Source organism: Falco rusticolus, chromosome 3 (genome assembly GCF_015220075.1).
Source record: "Falco rusticolus isolate bFalRus1 chromosome 3, bFalRus1.pri, whole genome shotgun sequence".
Classification (NCBI taxonomy): domain Eukaryota; kingdom Metazoa; phylum Chordata; class Aves; order Falconiformes; family Falconidae; genus Falco; species Falco rusticolus.
In genome coordinates, this window is record NC_051189.1 from 111,893,314 (window position 1) to 111,906,872 (window position 13,559).

General features: G+C 48.1%; 1 protein-coding gene across 2 annotated transcripts in view; it reads left to right on the plus strand.

Annotated features, from left to right (window-relative positions):
• The window catches only part of CASZ1 (castor zinc finger 1), a 208,169-nt gene that overhangs the window by 29,366 nt on the left and 165,244 nt on the right, over positions 1 to 13,559 (plus strand). For both annotated transcript variants that reach the window (XM_037378585.1, XM_037378583.1), the window contains exon 2: positions 6,844 to 6,987. The gene's annotated coding sequence lies outside the window, so the exon portion shown is untranslated. The remainder of the gene's footprint in view (positions 1 to 6,843; positions 6,988 to 13,559) is intronic.

Consider the following 13,559-nt stretch of genomic DNA (forward strand, 5'->3'; position numbering starts at 1 on the left):
GGTGGATGGGGCCACCTTTCTCAGTGTTTAATGCACACTTGAATGTATGTGTTTCACTTCCTTGCAGATCTCTGCTGATTTCACAAGCCATCCACAAAGCTTTGGCTTCACCTGGGCAAATGTAAAAGGTGGTGGTTTCCATGGCTCCACGGCCTCACTCGAGCGACACACCCTTTTTGTGTAAGCTGGCTCCCTGGAGTCGATTGTTTTTTGGCAAACAGCTTCATAAACTCCTCCAACAATTAAACTGAAAAGAAAAAAAAAAAAAAACCAACAACCACACAACAAAACCTGTGCATTATGGAGTGAGACAGCAAACAGGTTGGAGCAACTCCCCCAGCCAGCTCCGTCCCCACCAGTTCTGGAGCTAGCCCCAAGCCCCCAGTGTCAGGCAGGGAGGAGAGGAGAGAAGCCTGGGCTGCACTTGCTGGACTTCGTTTTGGGAGGTGCCTGAGCTGCTCCAACCCACCAAACTGCAGTGAGCTAACAAACATGAAGGAAAAGGTCATGTTATTCACTTCTATTTTTTCAAAGCTGCAAACATCCCTCTCTCTGGGAGGGGAGGCTGCACAGATGCCAGCTCTGATTAATTTAAATATTTACCAATCCCATTTTTTTTTTAATTGTGTATGTTTGCGCTCTGTTTGTGTCCCATAAAATACCTGGTGTTTTGGGCGTACCCCTTTTGCAGGGTGCATGAGATCACACTGAAAAAATGCAGTGAAAAACATTTTCATGCCACGACACATCAAATAGGATTTTGAATTAAGATGAAGATTTTTTCCCCCTTTTTTTATCTCTGAAGTTTGGGTGAAAGGGTTTTATTTTTCTTTTTCAAATTCTTTTATTTAACTAGGAGGAAAAATCGCCATGGAAATCCTTTAAAAGTTTCTTTTGCCTCATCTCACCATATCGGACAATGAAGGCAACTGTTTGTGCTGGTCAAAGCACCCATTAGTGTGTATTTCTGTGCTATTGTCTTGATGGTGGTTTGTTCCAGTGGGCAGGCAGTGAGCAGGGGAGAAGTCTTGAGTTTGAAAGTCAGTGCCAGCTCTGAGCTCCTGGGTGAGCGATGGCAGCTCTGCTCCTTTCCCTGCCCGCCGCTCGTCTGTCAGACTTGTTCTGAAGCAAGTGCTGGCTTTTACTGTCTGTGCATCCCTGGCACAGGGGTGTCATCTCATTTGGAACTGTCAGGGTGCTGCTATTAGACTCACAGGCGGTTTGCCTGTTGTGCTTCTCAGGGGAGGTGTCTGAGATGAATGAGTGACCCCTTGGTGGGCTGCCCAGCACCCGCTGGGCACAGCGACTGGTGGGTTTGTGTGTCCCAGAGCTGAGCACAGTACAGGAACCAGTTTGGGCACAGGCACATCACGGCACGTTGTCCTCTTTGGTATGGGAATTTCTATATGCTTTTGGCCACAAGGCTTGCACTCCTCTGGGAGGGAAGTTTTATTTGCGGGTTCAAGCAGTGAAAGCTCTACAGACATTCACCCCACCTCCTTTTAATTGTTTTCCATGCCCATTGGGTCATAGTCTGATCCCAGCTACATCTGGGGAAGTACAGAGCTGTTCCTTGGAAAAATAGCGCATCGCAAAACTGAGAGTAGTGCTGCTGGGATCAGGGTCCAGCCACCTCCTCTCTCTGTTGTATGGCTAGCAAGCCAGGCAGAGTTTGGCCCAAAGCACAAGTCTTTTGCAGGGTTTTTTGTTTTACTGCGCCTATAAAGGACCACAGCTCGAACCTCCCTGACTACCAATAGCAGGTCTTGAAGCTCTGTGTTGGGAGAGGCTTACAGGGGTGAGGGGCAGAGGCAGTAAGGCATCTGTACGGCAGCTGGAAGTTGGCACACGAGCCATATATCTGTGCTGGGAACCAAGGGGCACAGCTGCCTTGTTAAAAGCTTTAAGACTGTCATTGGGGCATGTATGTATGTGTATGTCTGCTGGAGGGGGGTACGTGCGCTGCTAGGGTTTGAGGGAGTCCATATTTCTGCTTTGCTGTGGGGAGAGGGAAAGAGAAGGGGAAGAATCAGGGTGGGTGTGCAGGGAGGGCAGCAGCTGTCTCATCTGAGCTATTAGCCACAATTTGAAATTGGACCTGTTACTTTTGAGGAATGTAGGGCAGTGGAGGAGAGATATTGTGTGAATGTGCACGCGGCTCTTGCTTCAGTGTCCTAGGAAAATGCCAGAGCGTAGGATGGCAAGGAGTAGTAATTACCCCACAGCTTCAGCTCCACCACTGCACTCTTTGATCACTTATTACTTTTCTATTCCTTCTGCTTCTTGCTGTAATTGTTACAAAATCTCTCTGCTTTGGGAGGGGTCCAGGACTCCAGGGCCCAATTGCATCTGCCCTGATTCAGAAAGTGGGTCATGCTGCTTGGTCTGGGAAGAAGATACTAATCTTGCTTAGCATGATATTTATTAGGAGATAGGGAAGGGAATGCAACCGCACTGTTGCCTAGAAAATTGCTCTGGGGGGATAGCAAAGGACTTGTGAGGGCAGAGCACAGAAAGTTCTCGTGCACCCAGTGCCTGCTGAAGCTGTGCCACATTCTCTGCGCCTGTGTTGCCTGCTTCCCTCACAGCGAGACGACGTGGTGCAGATAGATGGCAGGATGATAGTGGAACTGGAGACGAGGAATGGATTTGTAGCTGCTCACTCAGCAGCTGCCAAGTGGTGATGGGATCTTTACCTTCCTTGGAGTAGAGGCTGGTGGGAGTGGAGGGAGGGGCAGACCAGATCTGGTTTGCTCATAAAGACATGCTGTTTTCACAGTAGCAAGTGAAGACCTAACCTGGTTGGACTTTGCTGCTGGACAAGTGACCAGTTCTGCTCCTGCACCCCATCCAAGTAGATGGCAAGCCTGGTTTCTCGGTGTGCTATATGACACAGTGCCCTGAAAGGCAAGAGCTCCCCTGCTAAAAGCAATTAGAAAACCTGGATTCAAAGCCTAGAGTAATTTGCTCTGTGCTGTGTCTATCTCTCATTAAAGAACAGAAAGAAGGAAACTCAGTGTAAGAAACATGACAATACGCCCAGTGTTGCTCCAGCAGGGTCTCACAGTAGGGACTCTGCCACAGACCGCCCTACTCGTGGGGGGTAGAAAAGCACAGCTGATCCTGCCAGTCTGGCTGGGCCTGTGCTGCTGCTTGCTGTGAAATCACCCTCAGGATTATCCAAAGGAAGAACTGGCAACTCCGGTAACTTGGAGGGCCGGATCCTCAACTCGTTTAAATTGGCATGACTTCACTGAACCACTGAAACTATGCTGATTTTACACCAGGTGAGGATCTGGTCCAGAATCTTCCGAAAGAAGAAGACAAAGAGGGCATGGAACAGAGGTTTGATAGAGTCCACTTAGAAGCATGAGGACTCCTGAGTTGTCCTTAGTGGAGAGTGGGTCAGCAGGTCATTTACTTACACCTTGGATAACTTTGAAGGGCTCTGAATTATTGTGGCTCTGGCAGATGCCAAAGCACAGTTCCCTCGGGAGGATGGGGGACCCACATCTTTGCCTGCCCTTTGAAATGCATGTTGGCAGGGTTTGGTGAGAACATCCAGTGTTGCCCTGCCAGTGTTTCCTGCTCATGGCTTTTTAGTGGCAGTGTAGTGAGAGGGGTTGGAGACACAGTAAGGACCCTCACCTTTTGATTTGGTCTGCCATGAACCCTGCTAGGCTTATTCTCGTGGGTGCTTTTAGCCCGACCCATCTTTTCCTGTACGTTCAACACCACTAGTATCCCTTGTGGCATGTGATGCCGCTGGCTGAGGCAGACCAGTGGTTGTGGCTTTAGCCTTACACCGCTACTACCGCAAGTTTGAATTTCTCTGAGCCCATGAGATGGTGCGAGGAGAGTTTCCACTTCAGGGAAGGAGAGTAGCCCGTGTCCCTGTCCCACATGGCTGCTCCATTGGGCGGTATTAAGCACATGCCTCCAGAAATTTTTAGTTCCTGGTAGGGCAGGCCAATTTTATTTTCCCAGCTCTGCACCTCATTCTTAGGTGGGGGTATTATGGGATGTATGTGAGAAGGTACGTTGTTGTGGGTTTCTAGAGGAGGTTGTTTGCTGTAGCACGAGGCTCTTGGGACCTGCAGAGATGCACAGAATTCCCTCCAGCCCCTGGCACGCACTCACATCCGGGGTGGATCTGGACAGAGTTGTAGCAACTCCCAGTGCAGCAGCTCAGGGCCGGAAGTGAAGCAGGGATAAAATATCCAGCTGAAACTCCTGTAGGATGTAATTACTGAGCTGGAAGCTGGCCAGGACAGCAGGTATCATGCATCATCTGCTGGTGCTATCAGAAGCACCCAGCATTGTGGGAGAAGTGGTCAGGACCAAGGAGTGACGCTGTTTGTGCGAGAGACGGGACCGCTCCCTCAAGGCTGCCTCTGTGGGCATTCAGCATAACGGCTTTTGAAGTCACTTGGTGTTTGTTTCCATGGTTGTTCTGTGCACGTACCATGGTGCCTGTAAAAGGCTCTTGGGAAACTGCAGCCCATGGATGGATGGCCCTGTCCTGACGCTCATTCAAATGCTCCTACTTTTCCATTTAAAAGAAAAGAGGAAAAAAGCTTGAACAAAAAAAAACCAAACCAAACAACCAAGGAAAAAAAAACCAAAGGAAATTGACTTCCCAAAAATTACACTAAGCTAACATTTGAGGCCTGGCACAAATCCATCACAGCCAGGAAACTCAGAATTAACCAGTGCACTCCCATGGCTGCCGGGAGGGGCTGCACTCCCAACAGCGCAGGTTGAAGCTTTAGAAATTGGGGGCTTGGAGGTGAAAGCCCTCAGCATGTGTCTGAATTCAGCAGAAGGTGTTCTCATTCACTTCCATGCATGCAAAAAAGCAGCATTAGATGCGGGGGCAGCTTTGGGGAGAAGGTTAATGCCAGGCTCCTGGTGCTCAGATCTGACAGCTGATACCAGCACCTGACCTGGGCTCCTTGCACCAGGACATTCCCCTTGGGCTCTGCATTGGTGGAGCAGGGGCAGAGTGATACTGCAGGTACCTGCAAGCTGCTGCTGAGGAAGCTGGAGAACATACACCCTAGCCCAGGTTGCAAGTGAGGACAAAATTGACTCTTCGTTCCCACTTGCACATGACACAGCATAACATAAATCATTGCGATTGACAGCTTCAGTTCAGTTCAGGTTAGAGGGGCAGGGAGCGAAGCACAGGTCAGGCTGGGGGGCAGTGCTGGGGCTGTGCGAGCAGCAGCCAGGAGCAGGTCACAGGAAGAGGCTCTGAGCAGAAACTGTGGCTGGTGCAGCAGGTCAGAGGTGGCCTGAGCTGGCAGAGTGGGATGGAGGGAGGCTTACAAAACACCTGCTGCATGCGCCTTGCCTTGGGCTGATGCTATCGGTGCTGTGTGTTTGCAAGGACTCGTTTAACTCATCAGTTTTGAAAAATAAAGGAAGAGGCTCCTGTACCTACTGCTGTAAAGAGCCTGGCGCTGTGCTGAAAGCAGGACAAAAGTCCAGCCGGGCCTCTGCTATCCCCAGCCATGGTGGGTTGCCAGCCTGCTTTTGCTGTGAATTTTCACAGCTTTTGGGGTACTGCAGACTGAAGACTTCATGTCAGAGCTTTGATAGTATCTCATTTCAGAGGCTGGGGGAGGTTGGGATGTGTTAAGGCTGAAAATATTTACAGGTTTTGAAGTTTAAATGCAAACAGGAAAAGCCCTTTAAAAAGTGAGTGTAGTGGATATTCAAAACAGGGATTGCCATGGAAACGCCACAATATTTGCTTAAATTGACACAAAGGTTGTTGGTTGCAGGGTTCTGGCTTCTTTGGCTCCATTTTCTTTGGCCCGGCACCTATCACAAATTGATCTCAACAACCCTCTTTTGTTTTGCTTCTTTTATTTTTGTCTGATGGAAATTTAAAAAAACCACCGCCAACAAAACCCTTCAGTCTACAAATCCCACCTCACAGAAGTCTGAAGCTGCTGAGCTTCTGTCAAATGTTGGAGCTAGGACATTTTTTAATTTTGTAAGGTAAAAGTTCTTGTTCTTTCACTCTGCGGGTTTATTCATTTCCTCCAATGCAGGAAATGGAAGGAAATTGTCTTAACTGTCTAGGGAGAACAGGGAGAAGGGTGAATGAAACCTGTTGCAAAGGTAGCAATATGCATCCAAGGAGCACAGGAAGGGAAGTGAGACTTTGTTGTCCAGCTCTTGGTCCAGAATTTGATTTAGTTTTGGTTCCCAGTTCTGCCTCAGATTTGCCAAGTCACTTAATTACTGTGTGCCTCACTAAACTGGAAATAATAATTCTTCCATTGTTTCATCTGGTTATATTTGTAACGTCTTTGGGGCTGAGGAACTGCATTTGATGTGGGGGTGCACTAGACTGACGGTAGAGTCTGTGTTCTACTGGTGGTTGTAAGACAAACACAAGTGAACGATTCCTCCACAAAGGAGGGATAGCATCATCACCTCACGTGTGCAGAAATGCTCGGCTGGCTATGGGGGGAAGCTCTTTGCATTAAGTGGCTTAGTACTGTAGGCTGCTTCTGCAACTGATTGACCTGGATTTTTTTCTGGGGAAAGTTGGAGTGCGTGGCCCACCGGATGGTCACCCAGGTGGTTTGTACCCTGACCTTTGAGTTGCTAGCACCACACATGGCAGAGAAGATCGGGATGCAACGTATTTGTCAGGGTGTGAAATGCCTTGCTTTGCTGGAGCTGGACTGCTGTGTGTGACCAAGGACTGAGGTCTGTGGGTGGCTGTGGCATTTGAGGCCAGCGTCATTGCTTGTGCCTGTGATTCACCTGAGCTCTTGTACTGCTAAGTAGGGAATATTCATTTCCTTTTGGAACTCTCCTCAGGGCAAAGAGACTTCACCAAGTGAAGGGAGGCCATCAGATTCACACAGTCTTCATCTGCAACCACCTCCAAAACAAAGAATCTGACTTCTCTCCTGGCTTTGTACACTGGAATGGACCTTGACGTCTGTGACTTCTCAATGCAAGGTACTGGCTTTTGTTCTGTGATGAAACCGTCTGCTCTGAAGTAGGACTGGAGCGAGTGATTTTGGCTCTTCAGAGCCTCCATTCCAGTTCCTGGGAAGTTTCTAGCCTATAAATTTTAGAAGAGCTGCTGAAAGCCATTGGTTTGGGTGCTAAATGCATGGTGGGCTGTTGGTTTGTCTTGGGCTGGCTTACGAGTAAGACTGGGTTTACGACATTGCTGCCTGTTTCTGCACAGACATAGGCACCCAGCTGACACAGCAGAGGGCTGGTTTAAACAGCTCCCTCTGTTAGCCTCCTTCTTCCTAATGAGCTGGTGTGCAATATTAACAATTAGCTAAGTAGTATATCAGAACAGGCTAGCATGGGAGTCCCCTGGGTAAGTATTGTGTGGGACAGTTTCTGATCAACTTATTTCACAAAAGAGGAGGAGTTTGAGGATGTCTGTGGTCAAGGTGGGAAACTCAGAAAGGTTGTGAGGGGGTGGGACTCTGTGTTTCTAAAAGCCATTTTATTTTCTTCACTGCTTGGCTCCCATCACAGCTTCTCTACAAAGAAAGGTATGGCATAACTTGGCCTAGAAGAAAGCAAGTGTAGGATAAGAACAGTGGGATAATGTATTTCTTCTCAATTGTTTGGGGATTTGGGAGGTACCTGGTGGCACTGCCATACTGCTGCAGATAGAAGGGGCCAAGGAGCCTTGCTGTGTCTGGGGTTTGTGTGATGTTATGTCTGCTCTGCAGGGGCTAGAGGTTTTGTCAGGGGTATCTCCATACTGTATTGGCACCATTAAATGATGATGATGCCTGAATGAAGATCAGCAACCTGAAATGCCTGTGGGGATTTTCTATCACCATGTTCTTCTCTCTTTTGCTGCTGTGCCATAAATGATAGCTGGGCAAAGCAGTGTATCCAAAGAGGTTGTGAGTCACAGGTACAGCTGAGACTTGAATTAGAAGGATCAGGGTGTAGGGAGTGTATTGGCTTAGCAAGAGGGAAGAGAGAAAAGTCACAGGGCTAAGGTGTTGGTCTGGGGCTTCAGCTATCCTTGTCCATCCCTGGCTGCATGTGGCACGGGGGAATTTACTCATGTTCTGAGTGCCCTACCTTAAAGAGCAACAGCCGTGATCCTCTAAGGCTCAGCAGGGCTTAGTGATTGCCACGTGTTCAGAGCCTACAGACCTGAGTGCTTTCAGTAAACCTGCCAGTAAATACAGTATGCTTCAGGATGGGATATGGGTGAACTGTACCTTCCCACACCTTCCTAGTGCTGAAACTCCTCCAGGGTCTGGCATGCATTATTTGGAAAGCTTGGGTTTGAACTATTAATGTAGGGAACCCTGGCCTTTATCCCTGCATGAGCTTCTCTGGTGTCTGTGTCCCCTGTTTTAGAGCAGTGGCACATGTGTTCCCAGGTCTCCAGAGGTGAGGGATCTTCCCAAATCAGAGCTCTGCCCCAGGGAATAAGGTAGTGGAACATGAAGAGCCTTGAGGTTTTACAAAATAAGATACAAATTCTCAGGTTTGACTGCAGCAGGTGAATTTTCCACCAAACATCCTTATGTGCCTCTCCAAAAAGGCCCAACACCCAGGGGGGAAAAACTGTTTAGGAAGCTGCTACATGGGTTCTGATTTCCATCAGAAGGAGCTTTTCCTGTGACCCCTCTCACAGGTTTCTGCTGGTGTAGCTCCTGATATTGAAAGACCTGCATGTCCATCTGACATTGACCTGGGATGAGCAGGACCTCTGAGACAAGAAGGCAAGAGGAGGAGACTGATAAATCTGGAATTCCTGAAGTGCTGAAATGAACCTTAAGGTTCAGGTTCTTGCAGATCAGTAATCCTTTTTGATGTTTACCTTCTCCTAGTACCTGCTGGGTGCGTTACCTGTACAAAGTTGAGTGCCCTTCAGGGGCTGTTTTCTGAGGGACAGAAGCTCATTAGAAACAACAGAAATATTTCCCTTGACGCTAGCTGTTTTCTGAGGTCCCCCTAGTTCTACAAGTATCACTTCAGTGAAGGAGATGCATTTAGCCTTTCAGGCATGTGGCTTTGTGATCGCTCATGCTCTGGACTAGAAATCCCTGTGTTCCAGTCTTCAGCCCTGGAGCAACTTGTATGGCTTCTACTTTCAAAACAAGCTCAATTTACTTTGGGCTACAGAGGCTGTTTGCACGTTCTCCAGAGCCCATCCGTAGGCTGTGATTGCTTTTTCACTCTCTGTTTATAAGCACATGCTGGCTGTTTAGTCCTAGAGCTATAAGGGTTGGAGGGAGTTTTCTTGTTCAGTTGATAAAGGGTAGCCTTTATGCAGGGAAAAAAGCTTAAAAAAAATGTGGGAAAAGGATTAGAAATACCTGTGCTGTCTGTTTGAATTTACAAAATATTTCCCCTTGCTTCAATCCTAAAGCAAACCTAAATTTGGGGGTTAATTTGGGCTGACTGCATTATTTTTGCTAGGATCCTTGGGATCACTGTATAGGCACAACTGCTAAGGCAGTGAGGTGGGAACTCTGCCTTCCACAGAACTGCAGCTGGCCCAGCCCAGCCAGCCCTGATGGCTCAGATCCTGAGCCGGGCTGGAGAATATGAAACAGCCTTGCAAAATCATTGTGGAAATTTACCCGCCTGTGTATGAAATCAACTTGCCTGCCTTTGCCAGGAGGAGTTTAACTTGCCCATTAAAATATACATCTATTTATGTATTACTTGTTCTGTGAGAGAAAATTTTCCCAGGCAGTTACAAAACTCAGTCTAGACTGTAACGTGTGGCATCTGGTGGTAACATGCCATATACATATATCTGAATACAGTATCTACTGTATCACCCTGGTTGGGAGTTAATAGCATGTATCTGGATTATAGCGAGGTCTTTCCGTTTACAGCACGCTCTCACTGGATAGAAGTTTGGCCCAGTTCCTGCCTGCACTGGTCTGAATGGAGCTCTACCCTGCCCGCTTCCATCCAGATAAAGTAAGGCAGGCATTTCCATGCTGCCTGTTCTGACCTGTGGCCCTGAGGTCCACCTAAGCTGGAGGCAGCGGTTCCTGGGTAGAGCTCTTCCGGTATGGCTGAGTTGAGGAGAAGGGAAGATGTTAAAAGCCTGTCTGGGATAAGAGCAGGGTTGTCACATCCATCTGCTCAGGCCCTGACGAGCAGCTGATCCATATTGTTAACATATTGCCTGCCATATGGGCTAGCTCAGCTCTCCAGGAACGCTTGGGAGACCTGACCTCTAGTGTGACAAGATGTGAGCATGAAGGACGGGTTGACAACAGCCCTTGGGTCTCAGAGTGTGAAACCATGTTTCAGCCACTTCCGCTGCCTTCCCCTGCGCTCGCTTGTGTGCTGTCTCTGCATGCCTCTCTCTTCTCTCTCTCTGAGGGTTTTTTCCTCCCTCCCCTGTTTTCCGCATCCCTGGTCTGTGCTAGATCAATGACCTTCACTCATAACCAGACTGGACAGTTCTGACTCCCTCCCGCAGGCCTTCGATCAGATGTTTGGTTGGCGGCTGTGGAAAGCTGAATGGGGGGAAGTCAAAGGAGGGGAAAGAGGATCATGTGCTTGGCAGGCCTTATAGCTGTCCTTACCATATCTGGTCTGGGAATGGGACTGAAGCCTGATCCACTAAGGTCCTTAGCATCTCCCGCTCACTTGGGTAACAGCAGACACTAATATAGCCTCCTAATTGAAGGCCAAGTCCAGCAATGGGATCTAAGCAGGTTGAAAAGGCTCAGAGGTTCAGGGAAGGGCCTTGATGCCAGAGTTCAAGGAGCTGACACTTACAAGGCTTTTGGGAGACACAGAATGATTTTATTTCCAACTAAAGGTAGGTGCAGCCCAAAGCCCTTTCAGAAGCCCTGCTGTGCCCATCCGCTAGTGATTTTGCACTTACAGTCGTCCACATGAGGGGGAACAGTTGTCTGAGGTGCAAAAGCTGAAGAGGTTTTCTGGCAATGAGGATGGCATCTGAGCAGCATCCCTCCCAGGTATTGAAGGAGGTCTGAGTACAGTTTGTGGTGCAGTGAGGTACAAGCACAGAGTTCACAAGTATGGATATGTGGAGCAGCTTAGCCCTAAAGAAGCCTGGTGCTTAAGTGAGGGCTGACAGTTGCCTGGGTAACTGTCATGCAGGAGACCAGCCTGCCCCAAAAACTCACATGGAAAAAGGATGTTCCTTCAGTACTGGAGGAGATGGGGCTGGGCCAGGCCTTTGTGGGTTCAGACCTTGCTTTCCTTGCCTTCTTCAGTTCTTCTGACTTCATGGTGTTCTCTGTCTCCTAGAGCCATTGCTGATGAAGGTGGCTATCTCTTTCCTAACACTTCTGTCTTTACACTTGAACTTTATGGAGGTTAAATCCTGGCACTATTAAAGCAAGCACAAGTTTTGCTGTAAACCTCAGTGGAGTCAGGATTTCAGCCTTGGCTCCTCAGAAGAGGATCAGGATGTTTCCGGATCTTTCTTACCCATCAGCTCATCAGACCTGCAGGCCTGACTTATTTGTCTTTTAGTCTTCCCAGGTAAGGGCTGCCCTTTTTTTAAGTGCCTGTCCTGTAAAAGTCAATATCCTCAAAAAAGCTGTGATTTTGCCCTAATGCTCTCCATAAAGGTTTTAGACCGGTTTAGGGGCTTTTATCACTCTCCCTCCCCATATAACTCCAGTTGCAATGAGCATTAATAGTGTTTATTTGTAGAGAGGAGCCCACTGAGGTATTGCAAAATAAAACACAATGATGAGTCGTGGTTTATTTACTCAAGCTTCACTGATGTAACAAACCTGATTTTATGCTAATAATGACTCAGAAGCAGAGTTGGGAGGAGAAGCCAGATCTCCTGATTCCTTTAACCATCTGACAGTATTTCTTCCTGTCCTTAGTAGATCCAACTGCAGTTCTCTCAGCTGGGATGCAGGCAGTCATTCTGTGGCACCCTGACGAAACAGCTAGCTAAAAGGGGTTAATAGTGCTCTGTCAGTTCACAGGGTTCCATTAAACATTTAGGAACATCTTCAAATCGGGCAGGCACTGTATGTGGGACTGTCTTGTCTGTCTGTCAGGCAGCTGTCCAGCGAGAGCCAACAGGGACGCTGACCTGCTGGAGTTTCTTAAGGAAAACCAGTTGGAAAGCACTTGGAGCAATCAGTGCTAAGTATGCACATGAGTGTTCAAGGGAAATGCATGTTCAAAATGTAGTTCTTAGAAATCTGTTGATAAAAAACAAAAAATTTGAAAAATGAACAAATACTGTAAAGTGAATGTGATCTGTTCTCTGATGTCTTCTACTGGGGGCTCATTCCAGAGCTGGTGCTCAGCCCATGGAGGTGAGGCTTATCTCACTACTTGAGCTGAATATGGAAAGACTGTTTTAGCATATTGCCTCTGACAAATGATGTATTAATGCTGGGGCTTTTTTTTTGTTATTACTGCAGTTATACATTAACCATTAAGAGCCACAGGTAAGCCATCTGCTGATGTAAAGCAGCAGAGCTGCATTTTCAGCCAGCAGAACTATCCTGATTTTTGCCAGGGCAGTTTATGATCTGTCCCAGTGTCTGTCTTGTGATTCTTGCTGAGTTTGTCTTAGCTGTACATTAATAGAACATACAAGAGAAAAGAGGAGAGGACAAACTAAGGTGAGTTTGAAAGTAAAATGAGCAAACAATATTGCTAGCCTTGTCCTTTCAGAAGTCAAAAGCTACTCCCCTCCTCCCCCCAATTATAAGACAGTAATACTGAGGTTTCTATGTGTTTAGGATGCACACAGATCACATTTCAGGTTGCTGTGCTCTGCTAGTGGGAGAGCAGAGGAAGCAAGAGGGAGGGATAGCACTGCACATACATTGTTGTACAAAACAAAAATCTTACGTAACTTGCAAGATCTCAGGCTTTAAGAAAAACATGAAGCATTGCAAGGTTGACAAGAGTTGGCACATGGGAGCAATTCCTACTTGATTAACATGTCCCTGAAGTGTGCTGACCTAGAGAACAGTCTACTCAGGAACCTGGTTGCCATCCTCCCTCACCAGGGCTAGTTACAACAGGAGCTGAAGTCAGTTGCCCGAAGGCCAGGAATGTTTTGGTAGACTTGTTTTACCTGGGGCCGTTTGGCAGTGGAGCAGTGCAGATCCTACCTGAGCTGGTCACATATGCTGTGGGGCAGAGGGGGCTTGTCCTTTCTGACTTCCGATCTTTGAGGAACTTGGTAGCTGCACATTCTTGATCCCTGAAACAGCTAGGGCTAAAGGTAAAGAGCTGTCCCGGGGATGGAGTGAGGAGAGCTTGGCATTTTCTACTGTAGCAGCACAGCCCAGTGCTGCTGCCTGCCCTGCTTGTTCCCTGGAGCAGCTGGACTCTGGCTTTCCTCCCCAAGAGGCTCCTTCCTTCAAGCATGAGACTGTTGTCCCCTGGCTTTCCCAGCCCAGAGGAGCTGCTGGTCCACGCAGGGTGCTTCCCTTGCCTCTCCCTTACTTCCCAGCACTCCTAACCTGGGGGTGACCAGCCAGATGCCCTCCCTCGGAACCAGCTATCCAAGCAGGGCCTGAACAAGGAACAGGGACCATTCCAGGTGCATGCAG